Below are 22,520 nucleotides of genomic sequence, written 5' to 3' on the forward strand. Positions count from 1 at the left end.
GCCCCGCTCGGTTTTGCTGCTGCTCCTGGGGCTGGGTGGGAATACAAGGGTGGGAATGGGACCAGGAGCTGTGCAGCACAAAACTCTGTCACTGCCCTGTCAGTCACTGCAGGCAACACGATCCCATCACCTCCAGCTGACCCGGGGAAGCTAAAATCCCAAAAAAGCCTGGAGCTGCCGATGGCAATCTGCCCTGCAGACAGGCCCAGCCCAGGGGATTGGAACCCAGACGAGGCCAGCACAGCGGCAGCCCCGCAGCAGGGCTTGGGGAGGCTGCTGGCAGCGCCCTGCCTGCCCCAGGGCTGCAGAGGAAGGGCTGGAGCCGGCCCAGAGCAGCAATCCCTGCCAAGCCAAACTGCTGGAGCGGGAGCGCTGGCCGCTCGCTCCGGAGCAAGGCTTCCAGGGAAAGAACACAAACCCCTCCTGGGCTGGGGAGGGCCTGGAGCACTGAAATCAGCCTCGGCGGGGTGACAGGGGACAGCGCAGGGTGTCTGCACACAGACAAACACCACGGCATGGACAGCAGGAGCCCTTCTGGCCCAGGGATAGCAACGGGCGCTGGCACAGCCGCTCCTCTCCCGTTCCCCAAGAGCCATTAATCCACCGCCCTTCAGCTCTAAAATTCATACAAATGACTTTATCCATAATTAATTAAGGCCTGCAAATGTGGAAATTAAGTTACCATTGACAGGGCAGAAGGAGATGGCACAGGCAGAGCTGGATGGCAGCGACAGCTCTGAGCGGATCAGGAGCACAGGGGGATGGGGCTCTCTGCAACCACACAGTGAAACCTCAAAATACAGATTTCAGCATCTTTAAGAGGCTGCTCAGTCCCAGTTCCAAGAGACCTTTATGTCTTAGGTTCCAAATTACCCCAAAACTCAGGTGCTCCTGTCAGCAATCCCCAGGACCTTGCATTAGGAGCACATTCCAGGACAGCAGAACCCCAGCGCTCCTTTTGTCACTTGGCTCCTCTGCTGGCAAACAAGCTGCCAGGACAACAAAGGAGCTGCTCCACGTGTGCAACCTCACCTTTCCACTTGGATCAGGCTGCCAGGGAAGGGGGAACACACAGGAAAACAGATGGGCCTGCACTGAACACCAGGCAGAACTTGCTCGAGGGGCTGGGCAGGGAATGGGGTGAGCAAACCGGGGCTCAACACCACCCTGAGCTCAGCTGTGCCACCAGGGCAGGGTCCTGCTGCCACAACCCACAGCCACCAATGTTTGCCCCTGATTCACAAGAAAGGCTGTGAAAAGGAATTCTGCTTTTTGTTTTAGTGGCAAAGGAGCATTAGAATTGGTGGTGGGGGTGATTCCGTGGCGGTGTCAAAGCCAAAGGGATGCACTCAAAGCCCAGGGATGCACTCAGGAGCAGAATCCCATACAAGAGCTGGGACCTCTTCCCTTAGAGTCAGCTCCAGGGATTTTAGGGTGAGGAGATGGCGAGAAGATGGTCGGCACACAATTACTCAAAGGGACCAGGACACAGCCATGTCCCACACACTGCCATGCCCAGCAGGGCGGGCAGATTGCAGAAAGGGCAACGGCCATGCTGGAATTCAGCAAGGAATGGCTCATGTATGTGACATTTGTGGCTCTGAGCAGCCAAAGACAACAATGCACCAAGCACAGGGAGGTTTCAGGGTGAGATTCCCCCAAAACCCTTGGAGAAGCCAGTGAGGGCTGGGTGGGTGCCTGCTCACAGAGGAAACAGGGGCAGCACCCACAGGAGCTGTGGGGATCAGGGAGCAGCACAGGCCTGTCTGGGGCTGGAAAAGCAGGCTCTGGGGAGATGGGGGAGTGGATAGCAGGAACAGAAAGAACTGCCCCATCTGCTCCTGGCACAGCCGCGGCGCCCATCCCGCCGTCTGTGTCACTGCAGCCACCCGGGGAGCTCCTGGCACACCGAGGGTGTGGGGCTCCACCAGGGAAGCCGTGATTCAGCTCCTGAGGGCTGCCTGCCCCGGGAGCACTCCCCCAGTGCCTGCAGGCACACACACACGCAGCAGAGCACCCCGAGAAATGCAGGAACAGGCAGGGAAACCCAGGCTGGGCATCCTGCAGTGCATCCAGCACACAGAACGCACACACCGCTCCATCCTCCCTCCCAGCTCAGGCTGTCCCAGCCCAGGCCCTGCATTCCCACACCAGAGCGCAAGATTCCAGCAGATTCTTCAAGTGCAGTTGGCATTCCAGTGCCATTCCCATTCTCTGTGCCTGCACCTCCAGGCTCCAGCCAGCTCACTGATACTCTGGAGCTCAACAAAACTCTTATTTCACTTGGAATGAATGGAAAAATTTCAAGATCCTGCTCAAACTGAGGCCAGGGAAGGGCAACAAAGCTGGTGAAGGGTGCAGAGGGTTAAGTCTGAGGAAGAGAGGCTGAGGGAGCTGGGAAGGGGCTCAGGGGGCCCTTGTGGCTCTGCACAACTCCTGACAGGAGGGGACAGCAACAGGACAAGAGGGAATGGCCTCAGGCTGGGCCAGGGGATGCTCAGGGTGGGCACAGCAGGAATTTCCCCATGGAAAGGGTGCTCAGGCACTGGAACTGCCCAGGGAGGTTTGGAGAGCCCACCCTGGAGGTGTCCCAGGAATTCCTGGTGTGGCACTTCCTGAGCACCTGAAGAGTTCCAGCCATGGCCCAGGCACCAGGACAAGGACATTTCCAGAAAGGAGAGGTTCCCACACTCCGCAAAGCGCTGCCTTGTGAAGCCTGCCCTCAATCAGACCCCACACCTGCCAAACACACCCTCACTTCCCATTCCCACCCCTCAAACCTAACAGGGCTGCAGCCTCCCAGCACTGCCACACCATCCCTGGCACCCCCTGAGCCTTTGGGAAGTGTGAGCACCATGCCCAGCTCCTGGGGCTTGTGTGCACGGTAAAACCAGATAACCCCAAGCAGGTGGGCACCGTGGGCTCCCTGAACCCTGCCACCCCCATTGCTGCCCCAGCTCTGGGTCAGGCCCGGCAGGAGGAAAAGCCACCAATGTTCTGACAGCCCAAACCCCAGGCACTCCCCTGCAGCACCAGCACCCAAAACTCTGGAGCAGGGCAGGCAGGAAAACAGCAATTTCCTCATCAGAGCAACTCCCATTCACAGCAACACCTCCTGCAACCCCCCTCAAAGGGGCGAGAGCACCTCACACATCATAAATACCACCCTGAGCTGGGCATCAAGGGCTCTGCCTCCTAATGAGCCTCTGCAAACCACAGCGGACAACGGCCACAAAACAATCACAAAGAATAATATTGGGAAATGCCCATTAGGAGGAGGACATGAAAAAAGCTTCAAAAGAGAAAGAAAAACTTTGACGAAGACACTCCTCTTGTTTTACCCAGCTACAGACAGCACTAATTTAAGGGAAAACATTTGGCTGAAAAACACAGAATCGTGGAAGAGAATTTGCTTTAATTATGTAACTGACTTCCCACACAAACAAATCCAAGCTATGGAAAAGGCTTTGAAAATGGCACGAGTTGAGCCAAGGAGGAGAATATGCCACAGTAATTAATGTTTCTCTGCAATCTCTACAAGGTATTCACCATTTGCTTTTGCCCAGGGGAAATAAACACTGCTGCAAAGTGACATAAAACACTGCTCCAGAGTTAAATCTGCCTCTGCCCCTTCTGATTTATCCCTGAAAAAATCCATGTGTGCACATGAGCTGAGAGAAAAGTGGGGGAGATCCAGACTGGGCACCCTGTGGGCAGTGGAAATCCCTGTTCAGGAAACTGTCCTCAATTTACAAACTCCTTATTTCAGGTGCATTTCGGCCAGCTGAGGCATCCCCAGCTGCCCGGGGTTATCAGCACAAACATCAGAGGTGCCCCAGCCACACAATGCCAGGCTGAAGTGCCAACCCAGCACTGATCACCAGCACCCCAGGGACTGCACACACAGGGAAAACACAAAAATTAGATATATAGATAGATACACAGATAGTTAACAAGAACGTGCAGCAGGCAATTAAAAGGAAAAGAAGAATATAAAATTCCTTCACATCACAGGCACCAGCATCATCCAGGCTATTGCACTCCATTAATTTTTTAGCAGTGCTACCCATTCAAGGCAAATATCAGACAGAGAATTTATACTGCAAGCCCTTTGAAGCAAACCTTCTTGCAGGAGAAGGAGAAGAGACCTGATAGCAATCCATCTGCAGAAAGGAAAAAAGGGATTTCCCTCTCACATCCAGCAGTCAGCAGCAAAACTGCCCCGTTATTGCAGGCTGCTCTCAGCAGCACATCTGACTGCAAAGGGCTCAGAAGGCAAGGCTCAAAACAAGCCACTAAAGTCAAATACTTCTGCAGTGAAGGGCTCAGAGGCAGTGGGGTTTGGGGAGCTTTGGCATATTTATTTATTTATTCATGGTTTTCCTCCTCAGTTTGTGACACTGCTGCAGCAAAAGCTCAATCTAAACCCCAAAGGAGAAAATACCAATTTATTGTATTTTTATACACTTTTTAAAAGAAAGGCAGGGGGAGATTTTTGGACCCTCCCTCAGCAGGCAGCAGCCCCATAACCAGGCTGCTTTGCCAGGGAAGAAGCCCAAAGCTTCTCCTGTCAGTGGGATGCTCATACAGCCCTCCTTGCTCTGATAAGGGTTAGTCCTGATCCCCTTGCCTGTGGAGAGGGAACTTAACAGTGAGGACAATTTTATGTGCAGCCCTGACATGAAACACAGCCCACACTCCCCAGCACCTAAACCACTTCCAATGGGAATTCCCACAGCAATTCTGCAGAGGCACAAAGCAGAGCAACAGCCTCCCACCAAAGACTCGTCCTGCTATTTCAGCAGGAAAGAAAAAGAGGAAAAAAATCAGATTTCTGCTTAAAATACATTTTGGAGGTTATATAAGGAATGTTTAACAAACTAAAACCCCTTTAATTCTTTGCTAAAAGGAAACATCCTGAAGGAAGGCCCCAGGAAGAAATGAAAATAAACTCTGCCACAGCAGCACAGCACTGAGACCCCTGTGCTGAATGCACACACAAGGAGCCTTCCCCTGCACTTCCCAGCGCTCAGCTCCTAACACTGCACCAAATAAATAAACCAAGCTGAGTTCTGTATGCATGAGTAAGCCCTGAGCTCAAATATTGATGCAGGACATTCTCCTTGTCCCCAGAGTGGGTCACCTGCAGTGCCAGGCCAGGCAGAGCCAGCAGGGAGGGAGCAGCAGCAGCAATGCTCCTTCTGCTGGATCCCTGCTGCCAAAGGGATCCATCCCCACAGGATGCACAGGATCAGCATTCCCAGCAGGGAGGAAGGAGCAGCAGCAGGAATGCTCCTTCTGCTGGATCCCTGCTGCCAAAGGGATCCATCCCCACAGGATGCACAGGATCAGCATTCCCAGCAGGGAGGAAGGAGCAGCAGCAGCAATGCTCCTTCTGCTGGATCCCTGCTGCCAAAGGGATCCATCCCCACAGGATGCACAGGATCAGCATTCCCAGCAGGGAGGAAGGAGCAGCAGCAGGAATGCTCCTTCTGCTGGATCCCTGCTACCAGGAGGGAAATGGGATCCATCCCCACAGGATCAGCCCAACTAGCAGGCTGCTCCCAAACCTTGTCCTGCACTCAGGCACCCACACCAGTCAGATCAGCACCATTAAAACGAGCCACAACAATCCTATTACAGCCAGGCAGGCTCCTCTAACACACACAAGCTTAAATACATCCTCAATTAGCTATTTTGAGGGAGCTCAGTGGCCTCTTTCTAGGAGCAGCTTTGCAGAACTCCAGGGAGCAGCAGCACATGCCAGCACCAGGAGCAGCCCCATCACTGTGGCAGGTGACAAACCTGACCCCTTATTGCCATTATCCAGCGAGACAGGGAGCTCCCAGCCCCTGGCAGGGTCACTGTCATGAGCATCACTGAGGCTGATGCTGCCTGGTTAGGCTGGGATTTATTTTCTTTCTCTGTTTCTTTGAACATGAAATGCTCCAGCACGCTGCCCTTGGGGTCACGGGCTGGCCACCACTTCAGCACAAATAAACACTGAGGGTTACGTTCACCTCAAATAAAAATAAAAAAAAAAGCACAGCTAGAGACACCGCTGGAACCAAAATAGCAGCGTGTTGACTCTGGGCCTCTGGAGTGGGAGCAGGTACTGCAAGCCAAGTACAAAGAGGGCAGAGTAAGTGGCAGCAGCGCTCTGATAAGGAGAAAGGGAGATAAAAACAGACCCAGAGAGCAGAACAAACCTTGAACAGATCTGAAAGCAGAAAGCCAAGGTCTGACAATCACTCTGACATCACTGTGATTTCAGCTGGATGGATGGAGAGATCACTATCAGTGTTCCAATTCCCTGAAACACCATTCCTGCAAGTTACATCTTATTCTGTAAAAAAAGCAGTCACACACAACAGCTCTGCTCTGGCTCACTTTCAGGGCCTGGCTTTTAGAATGTTCTAAAGTTAAATGAGAACGGGAAATTTTTAATCTCAGCTAGAAGAGAGAGTATTTCAAGCAGGGAAAACATTGGCACAGGTTAGCACAAGACAAATTGACTGAATCTCTTTCAAAAGCTTAGAAGGGCAGAAATTCTCTTTTTGCACTGAGCTTACAGACATAATTTTAAAGGCAGGCATCCCTGGGGCAGTGACAGTGCCATACCCAGCTGGAAAGGCAAGGTTTGGGGCTGGATTGAGCTTTGTTGGTGAGCCAGAGGAGCTGCATGGCTATCAGTTGTCCTGCAGGCTCAGAGCCCAGCACTTCCCAACTCCTCCACAAAGACACAAACCCCCCATGCCTCAAAAACGGGGTCATTCCAATCTGCTTGTGATTAGAGAGTCTCTTCAGCAGGCACCTAAAAACTAGGGATGGAGGAAGCAGAAAACAACACACACACACAATTGCCCTCCTTTGCTGCATTTCTGCCATCCTCCCATCCCACGGTGCTGCGGAGCAACAGCAGAGTCCCAAGCACAGCAAAGAAGAAGAGCTGGTCCTGCACAGGGACAGGGGAGGAGGTGCAGGGCCTGCCCCTGAAGCACAGACAGGTTCAGACCTTGCTCTCAGGGAGATAAAGAGAGTTTCACACACAGTTCCTCCCACCACCTCCAGCACTACGAAAGAAGGAAGGATGTGCTGAGAGATCATTGTACACTCTGATGGGGTGAACAGCTCTGTGTCCCCATATTAAACAGGTGACTAAGTGCACAGACATAATAGAAACAAAATTTTAAAAGCAGGGGGTTTGGGGTTTGTTTTGAATTTGTTTTTTGACACAGAACCCTTCCCTTGGGACAACTTGTTCTTTCTATCCATGCTGAGGGGAATCCCAGAATTGCCAGCCCAAGCTGAGTGAGGACACTTGGAGCTCTCCAAGAGCCTCTGTATTTCCATAATCCCTTATCACAGAAACTCCTGAGCTGAAGGGCCCACAAGGACCATCCAGTCCCGCCCCTGTTCCTGCACAGACCCCCAAATCCCACCCTGGGCATTCCCTGGGGAGCCTGGGCAGTGCCCAGCACCCTAAAATCCAGCCTAAACCCCTCCAAACCCAGCTGCAGCCCTTCCCTGGGGTGATGGTGATTAAAGTTCCCCTTCATGGTGATGAAAGGATCCCTTCTCAAAGCCCAGTGCAGACCCAGAACCAGAACGAGCCAATCACAAGATCTCCCATTTTTGGCACAGCTCTCCAGAGGATGCAGTTTCAGCACTGAAGCACAACTGGCAGTTGAGATCAAGGAAATAATTCATGGAGAGAGAGCCTGAGCTCAGCAATCAGCACACCAACCCTGGTGCTGGGAAAGCAGAGCCCAGGCAGGGCAGCACCTCTGGGTAACTCAGAAATGCTCTGTGACTCTCCTTCTTCCTTGGGAAACTTTCAAAAGGACAAAAACCACAAGAATTCCCAGCTTCAGCTTGGGAGCAGGGTTATGTTCTTTTTAGGACAGCCTGAAGAGAGAGCAGTGTCCACCATGGACATTATTTTGAACCATCACTGATGCCACTGTTTCCCCTCATTCCAACCCAGGTTTCCCTGCACAAACAGGGTCACAGAGCACACACAGGTCTGCCCAAGGTGCCCACCCAGAAATGGGAGCAGACAGAGCCCTGCACATGGAGGGGGGCACAGAAACCCAGCAGATTTCCCTGCACCTCAGAGATTCCTGGTGGCCCAGGGGATAAACAGGTCCCTGTCTGCCTGTGCTGCTGCAGAGGAGCCAGCAGGCAAGAAATCCACACATTCCTTCTGTCAACAAGGATTTGGGATGATGTGGGAGAAGGTCCCCAGCCCAAGCTGCTCACATTTTACCCTGAGGCTCTCAGGGAGGCAATTTCCCTCCTTCACTGATTCCGGAGCAGCTGCAGCAGCCACATCTCTGAGGCATTTCATGTCCTGCCATCCCAAATCCCACCAGGGTGATTCCCATTCCTCCTCTGCAGGGTTTGGATCCTACAGGCTCTCAGCAGAACTCTGCTGCCAGCCCTGCAGCACACAGAGCTCCAATCCTTCTGGAAAAACATTCCTTCCTCTTTCTTGCGCATTCTTTCCTCTTTCTTCCCTTTGGCTTTGTCCCCCATCCAGGATGGAGCAAAGAGAAGGCAAGAGCCAGGCCCAAGGATGTCCTTCTACACTTCTGAAGCACAATTTCTCTTCAAGAAAATTTGGTTTTCTGAAGAAAAGATATAGATTTTCTCCCCTACAGCTGCACCAAGCTGAGAGTTTGGTTTCAAGCCCAGGGTTCAGCGCCCTTTGCTGCCTCTCCTGCTCCCACTGCAGGGCAAAAGGAGGCAATGGAGAAAGCGCTGACAAACAAACAAAACCTAACTTGTGGCATGCTCCATTGGAACGGAGCAGTCCAAGGCAGCAGGAGGGCACCAGAGCCAGCCCTGGTTTCATGGACTGGAACAAGTTTAGTTCTGTGACACAGAACACCAGGGAGCCCTGGGGACAGGTAAAGCCCACCTGGAGATGACTCCTGCCACAAGAATGCACACAGCTTATCTCAGACCCCAGGGTCCCGCTGGGGACGCTCTCCCTGCTTTTCCAGGAAGGGAAAGGAGGGGGAATGAAAAACACAGAGCAGAGCTTCTCCCTGCTGGCCAGGGCCACAGGCACTCCTTGCACTGCCCCTTCAGGTCCCTCCTGCCTGTCCCCTGCCTCCCCCACCCTGCCCAAGCCCAGAGGGGGGGACGTCAGGGAACATTCCAGCACCAGGGGGGAGGAAAGGCAGGGAAAAGGGGATGGTGTGTGGGATCTGGCAGTTAAATCAAGCATTTGCATTCACACATGCAGCCAAGCACTGCACAGGGACATTTTCCACCCTGCCTTGGTTCAGGGGTGCCCACACGCACAGGATCAGTGGGGCTGATGGCACCGAGCTCTGTGGTGCTGTCACACACCAGAGGGACATGGTTTAGGGACCTGGCAGGGATGGCCCTGTGACATCCTGTGATGGTCACTGCAGCCAAGGGCAGGGGCTGCAATGCCAGGGACAAACCCAGGCTGGGAGAGAATGAACCTCCCACTGCCAGAGGGCAGGCAGGGATGGGAAGGAATATTATATATTCCTTATATTACAGAGATATATACGATTATATAGTTTATATATATTATATATTATTTATAATGTTTATTTTAGATATAATATATATTATATGTAAATATATAAAAATATACAAATATAATACACATATAAAAATATAAATATATTAGCACATATAAAATACACAAATATTTATATTTTTATAAAGAGTATATTATATCTATATATAATATATAGATATATACGTGTATAGACATATAACACCGTTATAAATATATATTTATATATAAATATAAAACATATATATTATAAATATCTATTATATATAAATATATGTAAATATATTATATATAATATAAAAATATATATTATAAAACGTACATTATATCTTTATATATAAAAATACATTGTACATAAATATATATTATATATAAATATATATAGAGAAATATATATTATATATAAATTATATATGTATATTATATATATAAATATTATATATATAAATATATATAATAATACAAATTGGGAAGGAATTCGAGGCTGTGAGGGTGGGCAGGCCCTGGCATAGGTGCCCAGAGCAGCTGCAGCTGCCCCTGGATCCCTGGCAGTGCCCCAGGCCAGGCTGCAGACACTGCAGGAGCTTTTACACTGCACTTCATTCACCCTTCACCTCAGCCACACACACATTAAAATAAATAAATAAACCAACCAAAGCAAGCCTAGCCTTCATATTGCAAATATAGAAATACAGATGTAGTTCAGAGTGGTAGAAAATCCAGAATGCCTTCAGGGGGAGCTGCACAAAGAGCTCCAGGTTAACCCAAATCCTGCCCCAGCAGGTACCTCCAGAAACCCACAAGCAGCCCAAGGAAAATTGTCCTTTTATTGTCCTGTCTTCTGGAGCCACCCTGTGCTGCAAATCAGAGCACTGCCCTGAAATCACACGCTGCCAACAAACCTTTCCCACGTGCACAAGAGGAGCAGGAATTTCACACCCATTCCAAGCTGAGAGCCAACCAGCTTTAATTTGGGACACAAGGACAAAAACCTGCATTGCCAACAAACAACTGCCCAAAGCACAACAAGGCCCTGGCCTCTCTCACTCACAGAGCCCCTTCAGGGAGGACAGAGGCACATCAGGAGGGTTCCAGGGCAATAATTACAATTAATCCATTACTTAAACACCATTCTCAGACATTTGTAAAGCACAGAACCGTCCAGGTAGGAGAAGTCATGGAATGTGACCTGTGTCTGATCCCCACCTTGTCACAGCCCTGAGTGCCACATCCAGACCTGCCTGGACATCCCTTCCAATGTCAAATCTTTCTGGGAACAAACCCCGCTGATGCCCAACTTGAACCCTCCTAAATGACACGTTCCTGTTCAAACCATCCTGCTCAGGACAATTTCACTGAGAAAATAAACTGGAAAAGGCCCAGGTAACACCAGTGGCTCCATTCAGAGCTCCAAGAAAAGCAGATTCTCAGCCAAAAAGCTCCCCAAATTGAGGGGTTCCACCTTCCCATCCAGCTCCTTGAGCTGGGGTTTAAATGGTTCATGGTCCTTGAGCTGCTCCAGTAACTGGATATGCAGAACCCCCAGCAAGTCCCTCACACTCAGAATATTGCACCTAACACAGAAAACAGATTGAAACAGGCAGGGAATGAGTTTAGGCACCCCCTGGGACACAATAACTCCGTGTTACCAGCACAGTCAGAGAGCAGACAAGGGTAAGAATAGAAATTCTGGCAGGTTTTGTGACACTTCAGCTCTGCGTCTCACATGGCAGGTTCAGGAAAGACCTCAAACACTCATTTCTATTTGCTTTATCACCAGAGGAAAAGCAAATATTCCAGCACGGGAGCCCTGAAGCTAAAATTAAACCACAGTAATTTGGGTTCAGCACAAGTTGGGCCAATTCAGGTCCTGGCCACAATGAGAGGTCTCCAGCACTGTCAACAATTCCCGCTGGCCAGCACACAAACCAGCTTTGTTCTGCACTGCGAGCCACAAATGCAAGCAGCAGTAATTGCTACCAAAGGCAAAACACCAAAACCCAGCCAGGCCAGGCCAAACAACTCCCCAAAAACAACACAGCAAGGGACACACAGCTCTGCCATCTCCACTCACAGCCTAGGAAACCAGGAGGAAAACCCAGCACTGTGAACCCAGCAGAGCAGGGGGCTGGGGAGGAGGAGAAAGATCCTAAAAAGGCACTTGGTGCCCATTAGGAGCTGCTTAATCGAACATCCTGTTCATTAGTGCTGGAATTTCATTAGTGCTTTAAGGGAAAGAGACAAAACCAATCCATTCCGGCTGGAGCTGCACGCTCTGAGCCCCAGCAAGCTCATCCCAGCCCTGTGAAACCCCAAACCCACCCCTGCTAATGGCTCACCTTATTGTCACTGAGCCATCTCCCACTCCAGCCAGCCCCCATAAAAAAAGCACAGACATAACAAAAAGGGATTTGCACAACAGCAGCTCACTGGCCTGGATGTTTTTACATCCATTGAGCTGTGCATTTCGGCGTTTCATGGTGCTGGCAGGTGGTTCTGCCAGCTCCAGTGCCCTCCTCGCAGCAAAGGGGCAGCATGAGGCTGTCCTGCTGCTGAACCCACAGAATAAACCAAGATTTATGGGAAATCCCAGAGCCAGACTTCACTGCCACACCTGCCAGGGGGTCAGGGGGACTCTGCCAGGACACAGGGATGGCCAGGACAAGGTTAGCAGAAACAAGGCAGGATTTATGTCCCAGGGATGGCTGGGATCTCTGGAGATCACCCAGCCAGCCCCTCTGCCAAGGCAGGGCCACTTACAGCAGGAATTTGGGATTTTGGGATGTCCCCAGAGATGGAGACAGCTGGGCAGCTGTTCCAGGGCTCCATGGACAGAAATTCTTCCTCAGCCTGAGGTGGAACTCGTTGTGTTTGAGTTCATGGCCATCACAGACACCAAACCCTCTGGATCAAAACCCACTGCCACCTCCTGAACGCCTTTCTACAACATGAAGTGGAAAATTTAACTGCACTCAGCTCTCTCTGCAGGTTTTTTAACCTTTTTGTGTTCCTGCACATTTTAAAGTGCCTCTGCAAGTGCCCAGACATCGGGGAAGGCTCCTGGAGAAGGAACAAGCTCACGTGGAGGCCCCCAGCGAGTCCTGCAGGCAGGAATGCAGAAATGCAGAAATGCAGAAATGCAGGCAGGGCACGAATTTGGGCTGTCATGGAAGCTCCAAAGAGCTCAGAAACCCGTGAGGAGCTGGCTGGGTGCTCGGGGTTTCACACACACTTCCCAGCAGAGCTCATGGAGGGATGGAGAGCCCATTCCTCCCCAAACCAGGCTAAGATTTGCCTTAGAGGTTGCAAAGTGTGATGAGATAATCTGAACCAACAAAACCTGCCTGTTACAGCACTGGAAGGGACAAGCAGGGACTGGATCCCAGCAGGAATTGCCCTGGCTTGCTGAGCACTGCTCTAAGGGAGGCTGGGAAGCCACAGGGAGGGCTGAAACCTTGACAAACCTACCAGGCCACTGGAAACCACAAAAATTAAACGAAAATATATATATTAAAACTAAATATATATTTTTAAAATATATTTTCGTTTAATATACATATATTAATTTCGTTTTATATTATGTATATACATAAAATATATATATGAATATATACTATATATATTTTATATATCAGTGTATATATATATAATAGATACTATATATTTTATATATTTTATATAATATATAATATATATGTTAATATAGAATATATATAATGTAATATATTTATATATTATATATATGTATATAGGATATATATTTAAATGTATATATAACGAAATTAATATATGTATATTAAACTAAAAAAATATATATTAAAAAAGGGGAGGTGGGAAATAAAAAACCCCAAAAGCCAAGCAAAACTTTCCTGATGCTGCTGTCTTTCTGCACGCTGGCTCCTGCGGGTCAGACAGGCCAGGCACAGGCAGTCAGGGGTTCGTGTTCTTGCAGAGCAGCGCAGTTGTAGCGGGAAAACCGCGGGTAAAGAATTGCAGCGCAGCTCTCTGGCACGGGGTTTTACATCTCCAGACAGGAGATGCTGTGAGTGAGAGATGAGAGATGCTCTCCAGCTGCGGTTTAACTGCAGCCCAGAGACACTGAGCTGCTCTGTAAAGGCAGCTCCTTTAGAGAGCACTTTGTGACAACAAAGGCACGGGGAACTCCTGTCTGACAGCGCTTTTGAGAGCCGGTCTGAGCGCTGATTGCCCTCTCCAGTGCCTGGTTTGGGGGACTGGGCCGAGGGAAGCAGTGCTGCCCCGCTGCCAGGCACACCAAACGAGCTGCCAGTAAAGCCCGGAGCTTCGGCGAGACGCTGCTGATGGGGAGGCAAAGGCGCACTGCCACACTCCCTGCCACCACAGCGGCAGCCCCGAGGTGTGCCCGATGTGTCTGGGATGCAGCTATTTGCAGCTGCTTTGAATCTACTCCGGGAATTTAAAAACAAATACATAAATGAAGTCACGACTGCTCCGAGCTGAGATGCACACACTTAATCAGCCCAGGTGTTTAAATTATTTATCCACGAGGAGGAAAGCTGTGCTAATGCCAGGCAGAGAGCAGACACAAAGGCTGTGCTCAGCAGCACGGAGCCCTCTCACGCACAGGGTGACCGTGGCCAGGGCTGTCCCCAGCCTCCGCCACTGCAGCCTGGGCTCTCAGCTCTCAACAGGGTTCTGCTGCCACCAGAAGAAAGGTTTCCCCACCGGCGGGTGAAATTATTGTTTTCAGCCAGCACAAAGCCTTAGTTAGCCCAAAGTTGGTACTTCGCCTAGCTGGAAGGGCAGAACATTAACACTGGGCTTTTTTCAAGCCCAAACCCAGTGTCTGGGGGAGAACACAATTCCTGAACTGCTTTGCCCCAGTCAGTGCTCAGGAGCAGCTGGAAGGGCAGAACTTGAACTGGGTTTTTTTCAAACCCAAACCCAGCGTCTGGGGGAAAACACAATTCAGGAATTGCTTTGCTCAGTGGCAGCCTGCCCCTTCTCATCCCAGCACACAGCAAAGAGCCTTGCATTGCCTCTCCTCTCTGATCTGAGCCTTCTCCTCCTGTCTCCCACCTGCCCAAGCTGCAGGGACACTGCCCAGCTGGAATATCCACAGCTCAGCCCACTGCAACCTTGCTCCAAACTAAAATCCCTTCCCTTGCTCCAAACTGAAATCCCTCCCACGCCCAAATCCTGGGCAGGAAAATCCTTCACCTCTCCTGAAAGCCGTTTAGGGAGCAGCTCAAGGCACTGCAGCTCCCTTCCAGCTGCTGTTTCCATCATTTTGTTTCCCCAGTCTGGGCAGCACACCAAAGATCACAAGGTTTGGGGGTTAAGTTTCATTCCAAAACCATCTCGTAGGAGAAGAATTCCTCCTCCATTTTATCCACGGGCTGCTGGCAGGGGGACACCAGTGGGACATGACATCCTGGGTAAATGTGAGGAGGAAAACCCTGAGCTGCTAATAAAAACGGAGAGGCAGAGCCCTGAGACACTCACTTTCTAATTCCTTTTGACACAGCCAACACTTAAAAGTCTCCGGGCTGAGTTTCCCCAAGAAACCCACACAGCACTTCACAAACCAGCACAGGCACCCAGCAGGTCCATTTCCAGGGGATGCTGTGCTTGTTACTGACACAACAGCGCTGAACAAGGAGAAACCAGCGAGGAAGAGACACACAGAGCTGCTGGGAAGGGACAGGGCTCTAACTGGGAGAGTGACCTGGTGTTATCCCAAGGCCCTTGAAATTATGCTCAGATAAGGTCTGGGAGATGCTGAGAGAGGGAGGAAGGAGCAGCAGCCAAAGGAGAGGGGAAGGAAATTAAAAAATAATAACAGAGCAGCTTTTGGCACCATGGCCTGCCTCAGGTAAGGGGATCCTGAACCCTACTCCTTATTCCAGCCTTCACTTGATGATTGTTTTCAGCCTTTGTGCACTGGTTTCTGTCACTAGTTCTGGTCACAGACAAGACCACAGAGCCCAAATATCCTCACAGAGCCACAGAATCTCCTGAGCTGGATGGGACCCACCAGGACCATCCAGCCCAACCCCTGTTGCTGCATATTCACCCCAACAATCCCACCCTGAGCATCCCTGGAGCTCTGTGAGCTCCAATTCCCAGCACAGCCCTCCCTGGCACAGCTCCAGCCCTTCCCAGGGAGCAGAGACTGGAGCTGCAGACCCCAGTGAGATATCCCTCAGCCTCCTCGCCTCCAGCTGAACGTTCCAGGTGCCCTCAGCTGCTCCTTGTGTGGCCCCTCAGACCCTCCACCATCCTCATGTCCCTCCTCTGGGCACCCTCCAACAGCTTGAGACCTGTCTGATGTTTCTATGTCCAAAATTACCCCCACTCCACAGGGCACATGTCACTCCTTTTTGGGGTTTTTTTTTTTTTTGGCTTGGATTTTTTTTTTTTTTTTTTTTTTTTTTGTGGATTATTTGGGTTTTTTCATTAAAGTGCCTTTACCTCTGAGCATCATTCCTTCGGGGGCTGGCGTTCCCCATCCCAGTTTTCACGGCAGAGGCACACACCTGAAGATGATCTGCCCGGTCGTTCAAGGCTCTCAAACACACTCCCAGATAAGCACAGCTGTGTTTTTAACAGTAGCTGAGATTAGAGAATCTGAGAGAGGAAAATTTGATATAACTTTTCATGCTTTAGTTAACAGTCTTGCAAGACACAAAGCTGCTCCAGTTGCTCTGGAAACTGTAACTTGGACACAACCATGCAGATACATCAGCCCCCTGGCTATAAATGAAACCACTTTAGCAGCACTGCACATTTGTACGGCAAACATTTATTAAAGCCAGCGTCGCATCCCCATCCTCCTGCAGCCAGGGCACATCCCCTGGTCCCCCCAAAGCTCTGATTTCATTTCTAAGGGTGCAGCAGTGAAATAACAACCCCCAGGTGAGGGAGAGAGGGGAGGCACAGGTGGGATACAGCAACACACCCCAGCACCCAAAGGAAGGCTTGGCACACAAAGGGACACGGTGGCATGTGGGGCACACACTGCTGGCCCAGGAGAAGGCTGGGGATTCATTATCCCTGTCCCTGGAAGCTGGAATAGAGGAAGAGCAGGAAGACAGGGGGGAGATGCTCACACACGGAGTGGACATAGCACCACAGCAGATGCCAGCCACATGGGCTCCTCAAAAACGGGAATATTCCACACACCAGGCAGGCCCGAGCGCTGGTTGCTGTGGAAACCATAACTTTGAATTCAGTGGCTGAACCCCAGCGCTGCTATTTATACCCTGCTCCTCACTACAGCACGAGGAGCCGGCCCGAGAGCACAGCCCTGGCGCTCACCAACGTGGTTTTACACCTTTTACAGACACTGATCCCCAAACCCGGCACCTTTCCAATGCTCTTCATCACTGCAGGGCTGCACAACGCCAGGAAACACCAAAAAACCCAGCAGGGCCTTTCCTCTGCCAGGTAAGGCCAGGTGAACCCCTGCACAGACATGGGGCAGGAGTCATTGGATGTCACTGGATTCTACTCGGTCAGGAGCACTCAGAGGCACCAAAATTCAAACAGCAGCTCGTCTTGTCTGCCTCAAGGCAAATCCCAGCCAGCATCACCTGAGATGAAGCAGGGCCAGAGCCCAGAGTCAGTTACCATTACGGCATCTGTGCAAGAACTCCACAATATTGCCTTGAAAATCCCAGAAAGCATAACTGGGTCATTAATGCAACAACAACAGCAAGGCTGCAGAATAAACCGTTCTGGGGAGATTCCCTGCCACAACACGCATTTCCAAGCTGTGGGAGAAGGAAATGGCTTTTTCCTCCACGGGAATCACGATTTTGGGGCAGTTAAGTGGGAATGGGAGCGATGTGCCTGCAGCCAAAGCTGAGGGGAGCCAACCATGCCACATTCCTTTTCCACCTGCACCATTCCAGGCCCTGGGAGGGAAGGAACAGCCCCGTTCATTTTCCCCCAAGCAGGATGGAGGTGCCAGGGCAGCACGGCCAAAAATTGCGACCACAGGGTGACCATCCCCTTCCAGGACCCTTCCAGGACCTCTCAGCCCCCAAACCGGCGCAGAAGGGCAAAAGCTGGGAGGGAACCGCACCGGCCAAGGTCACTGACACCCTCGGGACCCCACGGGACTGTCCCATCCCTGGGAAGCGGCAGGGACAGCAGCTCTGTGCCATCCCACAGCAGCACCCGGGGCAGGGACAGCACGGGGACACAGCAGAGCAGCCCCAGGAGCTGCCAGGGCTGCAGGAAGGTGCTCCCGGTGGGACTGGGCCCTTCCAGCACAGGTGAGGGAAGTCCTGCGTGCCCTTGCTCAATAATTTACATCACAGCGCCGAAGTGTCATTGAAAACCACAGGAGCATTTTAATAACACGGGGAGCGGGAAAGATGCTCAGAGCACAGCACCCAACTCCACAGAGCTCAGCCTGCCCTGACCTATTCCAATACATTTTTAACCAGAATTTCAAAATTATGAACAACTCCCGCGCGTACCCACTCCGTAGCCCTGGTCAGCTTCTGGCAGCCCAGCCCTCGGGATCCGGGGGGACGGAAGGACATTGACGGGGAACAAGAGGAACAACAGGAACAACGTGTCACTTTCTGCCTTTGCTTTCGTGTCCCTTTCTGCCTTTCTGTCACTTTCAGCGCTTCCCAGGCCAGCGTGGTGGGGCTGGGAGCACGCACTGCCTCCTGCCACCCCATCAGCACCGCGTCGGTGCCAGTGCTTCGAGCATCCTCGGGGACCCCCAAGTCCTGCAGGGCACCGTTTCCCCGGGACCCCCGGCCTGCGAGCATCTCCCCGGACCCCCTAATCCTGCAGGGCAGGCAGCGCTTCCCTGGGACCCCCGGCCTCCAAGCATCCCCGGGACCCCCAACTCCTGCAGGGCACCGTTTCCCCGGGACCCCCGGCCTCCGAGCATCCCCGGGACCCGCGCTCCCGCAGGACCCCCGGCCTACAAGCATCCCCCCACCGGTGCGCGCCCCGGTGCCCGGGCGGCCGGTGCGGGCGCCTCCCGTGCCCCGCCGCGCTCAGCTGTGCGCGCCCCGGGCCGCTCCGCCGCGGTTCCCGGCGGGGCAGGCAGCGGGCTGGGGCTCGGCCCGGCGGGGGCATTTCCAGGGCAGCCCCGGCGCTCCCGGAGGCTGCGGCAGGGCGGGCTCGGGACCCGCCGCACGCCCCCCGCGCCGAGCGCAGCGGAGCGGGGATGGGGCCGCCCGCGGTGCCCGGGCGCGGGGCGCTCCGGTGAGCGCGGCGTTGCGGCGACGCGACCGGACGCGCACTCACCTGCACGGCGCCGGAGCTCGGTCGGTGGTCGGTCGATGGGCGGCAGGCGGGCGGTGTCGGGCGGTGACGGGGTGTCGGTGACCGGGTGTCGGTGGCCGGGGGTCGCCGCCCGCCCCGGGAGCCGCTCCCGGTGCCCGCCGGGCGCCCGCGGCTCAGCGCGCGCCGCCGCCGCTGCCGCCTTAAGCCCTCCGCCCGCCGCGGGCGCCGCCGCCCATTGGCCGAGCCGCGCGTCAATCCGGGCCACGCCGGCCAATGGGAGGCGGCGGCGGGGCCTTTGGAGTCGGGGAGCCCCGTGCGTGACAATGGGCGCGCGCGGCCGCGGGAGGGGCGGGGCCGAGGGCCGCGGGAGCGCGGCGCGCGCCGGGGCTCGGCCAATCGCAGCGCGGTGCGCGCCGGGCGCGCGCGGCGGGCGGGAGCGCGCGGCCCCTCAGGGTCACTCGGGGCCCCCTCAGAGCTCCGCGGCCCCGGCACCGGCGGCACCGCAGCGCTCCCCGCCGCCAACCGCGACGGCAACAAACCCTCTCGCACCGTCCGGAGGAGTAAAAGCTTCGCACAAGGGTGTCTGAGCGCCAGACGGTGCTTTATTGTTGGCCAGGGGATGCGCGGCTGGAATTGCAGCAGACACGGCTACAGAACTTGTTCACCTATTCGTATGTTTCATCCAATAAAGGCGTTTGTAACTGACACAGGTCTCTTTCATGAATTAGTATTCTATCCTACTGGTTATTGGTTGCTTACGTCATGCTAATTAGTCCATATTTTTAGTCGTCTTATTATCTACTTCCTCCAGCAGGGCTTTTCCAACACATCTGCTGACTCCTTTTAGCATCTTCTTTACCTTCTGCTTTCTGCAAAGTGTCCTTGTGATCCTTAAATTCTGCGTTCCAGGTATTCGCACCAATCCATGTTCTTCTCCCAGGCTTTGGTCACTGGAGCACATCAGAGTTAGTTTATAAACAAGTTAAAGTTTTAGTCATTCTGCCCAGCTGTATTCCCACTAAAGTAGCTTATGACAACTTTGCTATATGCTGGCTAAGATAAATCTAAGAATAACACATGATAATTAACAGACATATTGGTTATGATTAATTAAAACAATTAATTTGAAAGTTAATTAAAGCCATTAACTAAAATGATAAAGCTCTATCTTTTCTGGCAATGCAGTGAGGAAATGCTTGAGGCACCCCCTCCTCCTTGGATCCTGGACCCTTTAAAATCCCCAGGACCAGGGCTGAGCTCTCCCCATCTCTGCCTCTGTCCCAAAATATGAAATGTGCCAAAATTCCCTTAAATACGGTATTTGTACACTTCCCAGCCCGATCCGCTGGAAAGGAGATGTAACCCCAGAAACAGAGAGCAGCCAGCAAGCTCTCGGTGATACCCAGGTGCTGGAAACACGAATTACCTGCCCAGATGTGGGGCTGGACGTGTTTCTGTGGTGTCAGACACAGGGGAGGTGGGCAGAGGACAGTGGGCACGAGGAATGCTGCACATTTTATAATGCACTAACAAATAAACATGAGCTGTGCCTGAACTGACAGTGGCTTTCAGCACAAAAAGCTGGGAGCAGCTCCCCAGCACCTCTGAAAGCCAGAGTGGGGAAATCCAAACCAGCCCATTGTGTATCTAATAAAGAATATTTATTTTCTAATGCTGTGTATTTGTTCTGCCTCTAGAAACCAAACACAAAATCTCAGATATCATTGATCACGTGTTGCTCGCAAATCAAGTCCAAATATTAAATGTCAGCTTTCTTCATCAAGCACTGAGTAATTAATGGCAGGTTTGAAACGGCATCACCACACCAAGCACTTCAGGCAGAGCATTTAATCAGCAGGAATAAACACACATACCTGATTCCAGGTGTGCAGGGAGTGCAGCAGGAGTCAAACGCCTTCCCAGGGAAATCCTGAGTTCGGGAATGACTGAGCTGCAAAAGGAGAGCCGTGTGTGACAGGGACACACAGGAGCAGCTCAGTCAGAAACAAACAATTTGGTAACTCAATAAACACCACCAAACTTAACTGGGGATAACCTGTGTGGAGGAGGAAAGCTCAGAAGCAAAGCTCTGTCTCTACTGCAGGCGTTCCACTTGTTCAATTTTGTAAATAAAGCCTTTTCTCTCTTTGCAATACACGTTATTGTGTAAATAAAGCCTTTTCCCTCTTTGCACATTATTATGTAAATAATGCCTTTTCTCTCTTTGCAATTTCTCCTCCACACAAAAGAATGCTCCTGAGGGACAGGAACCACGCGGGACATTGCAAGTGGGAAGGTGGGCAAAGGGTTAAAAAAATAAAAATGAGGAAACTGTTCTTTCAAAAATATTGGTGGGCTGTGAGCAGTACAAGCCAGGCCATCCAAACTGGTTTGAATTAGGCCTTGTTCTGTGCTGGTGGAACACTTACCTTCCTGTCAGATTTCCCTGTAGCTCTCAGGAAATGTTCTCCCCAATCCAGAAAATGTTGCCTTATTTTTGCCTTTGAAAACAGGAACAACAAGGCAATAATGAAGGTTTCTGGATTTTATGTAAGTCACTCAGGTTGGTTGCCAGCTCCATGCACAGATAATGAGTAATCCTGCTTAGTTCGAATTTTAGTGAGGACAGTCTGCTCCCCTGAGTGCAAAATACCCATTAGGCCTCATAGTGCCTTGCAGAAGCTCTGCCAGGCTTCAGAAATCACCAAAATGCCTGCCCAGGTGTTCAGAAATCACAAAATGCCTGCCCAGGTGTTCAGAAATAACAAAAACGCCTGCCCAGGTGTTTCTCAGCTGCTGTTTCTGCCAGGCCAGCAGAGGGATCACATCCTGTAGGAATATGGAGAAGAGGAGAAGCATTTGATGAGTTCTTGCCCAGGTCCCTCTGGACGCCCCATGCCGTCCCCCTGGTGTGTGACAGCAGCACGGAGCTCGGTGCCACAGCCCCACTGTCCTTGTCACCAGCAGAGACATTAAACAGCTCTGCCCGAGCACAGCAGTGGGACCAGTGATCCCCAGGGACTTTTCCAGCCCAAACCATTCCATGATTCCATGAGATGTACAGATGTACTCCTGTGCCTCTCACAGCTGCTTGTGAAAGGCACAGGAGAGAGCACCTGGCTGCATCCCTAGCCCAGAGCTTTTCCTCCTCCTCAAATATTGATGTTTTCCCGATTACCTGCTGCTGATGGGAAGGTGGCTGTGCCCGTGTGCTCCTCTGAATAATTCATTTAAATGATTAAAGCCACACACCAGTGCCCTTTAACTCACCAGTGGGTTACAGCATGGCCTGTCCAACGTGAGGGAAGCACTGGGAAGCATTCCCAGCGTCCCAGTGCTTTGGGAGAGCAGTGTGGAGAGCACAACCAGCACCAGAGGTGGCAGAGAGCCCCTTGTCCCACCTGTGTGTCCGTGTGGAGCGGGGAAGGAGGCAGGAATTGCAGGAGGAGTGGGCAGCAGGGCAGTGAGCTGCCCTTCCATTTATCTGTATTTCTGAGCCCCATCATCAGCACTGCTTCTGCAGGGCCTGTGAGCAGTGGGGTCCCTGCCTTGCCTCCAAATAAACTCATTAAACCAACAGGGCAGAGCTGGGCTGCTTGTACTCCTGCTACCTGTGGTGCCACTCACTTCAAAATCCTTTTTCCCCAGACAGATTGGTTTCATGTTCATGGGAGGGGTTTTTCTGTCCTTATGGCCCTTGTTTTTATCACAGTCTGTGCAA

General features: G+C 52.0%; 1 protein-coding gene across 1 annotated transcript in view; it reads right to left on the reverse strand.

Moving 5' to 3' along the window:
- TIAM1 (TIAM Rac1 associated GEF 1) overlaps nucleotides 1–18,954 on the reverse strand; it is a 143,345-nt gene extending 124,391 nt beyond the window's left edge. Inside the window, exon 1 of the mRNA XM_059466330.1 lies at nucleotides 18,821–18,954. The gene's annotated coding sequence lies outside the window, so the exon portion shown is untranslated. The remainder of the gene's footprint in view (nucleotides 1–18,820) is intronic.
- Nucleotides 18,955–22,520: the final 3,566 nt, after the last annotated feature.

This window comes from Ammospiza nelsoni, chromosome 2 (genome assembly GCF_027579445.1).
Source record: "Ammospiza nelsoni isolate bAmmNel1 chromosome 2, bAmmNel1.pri, whole genome shotgun sequence".
NCBI lineage: Eukaryota > Metazoa > Chordata > Aves > Passeriformes > Passerellidae > Ammospiza > Ammospiza nelsoni.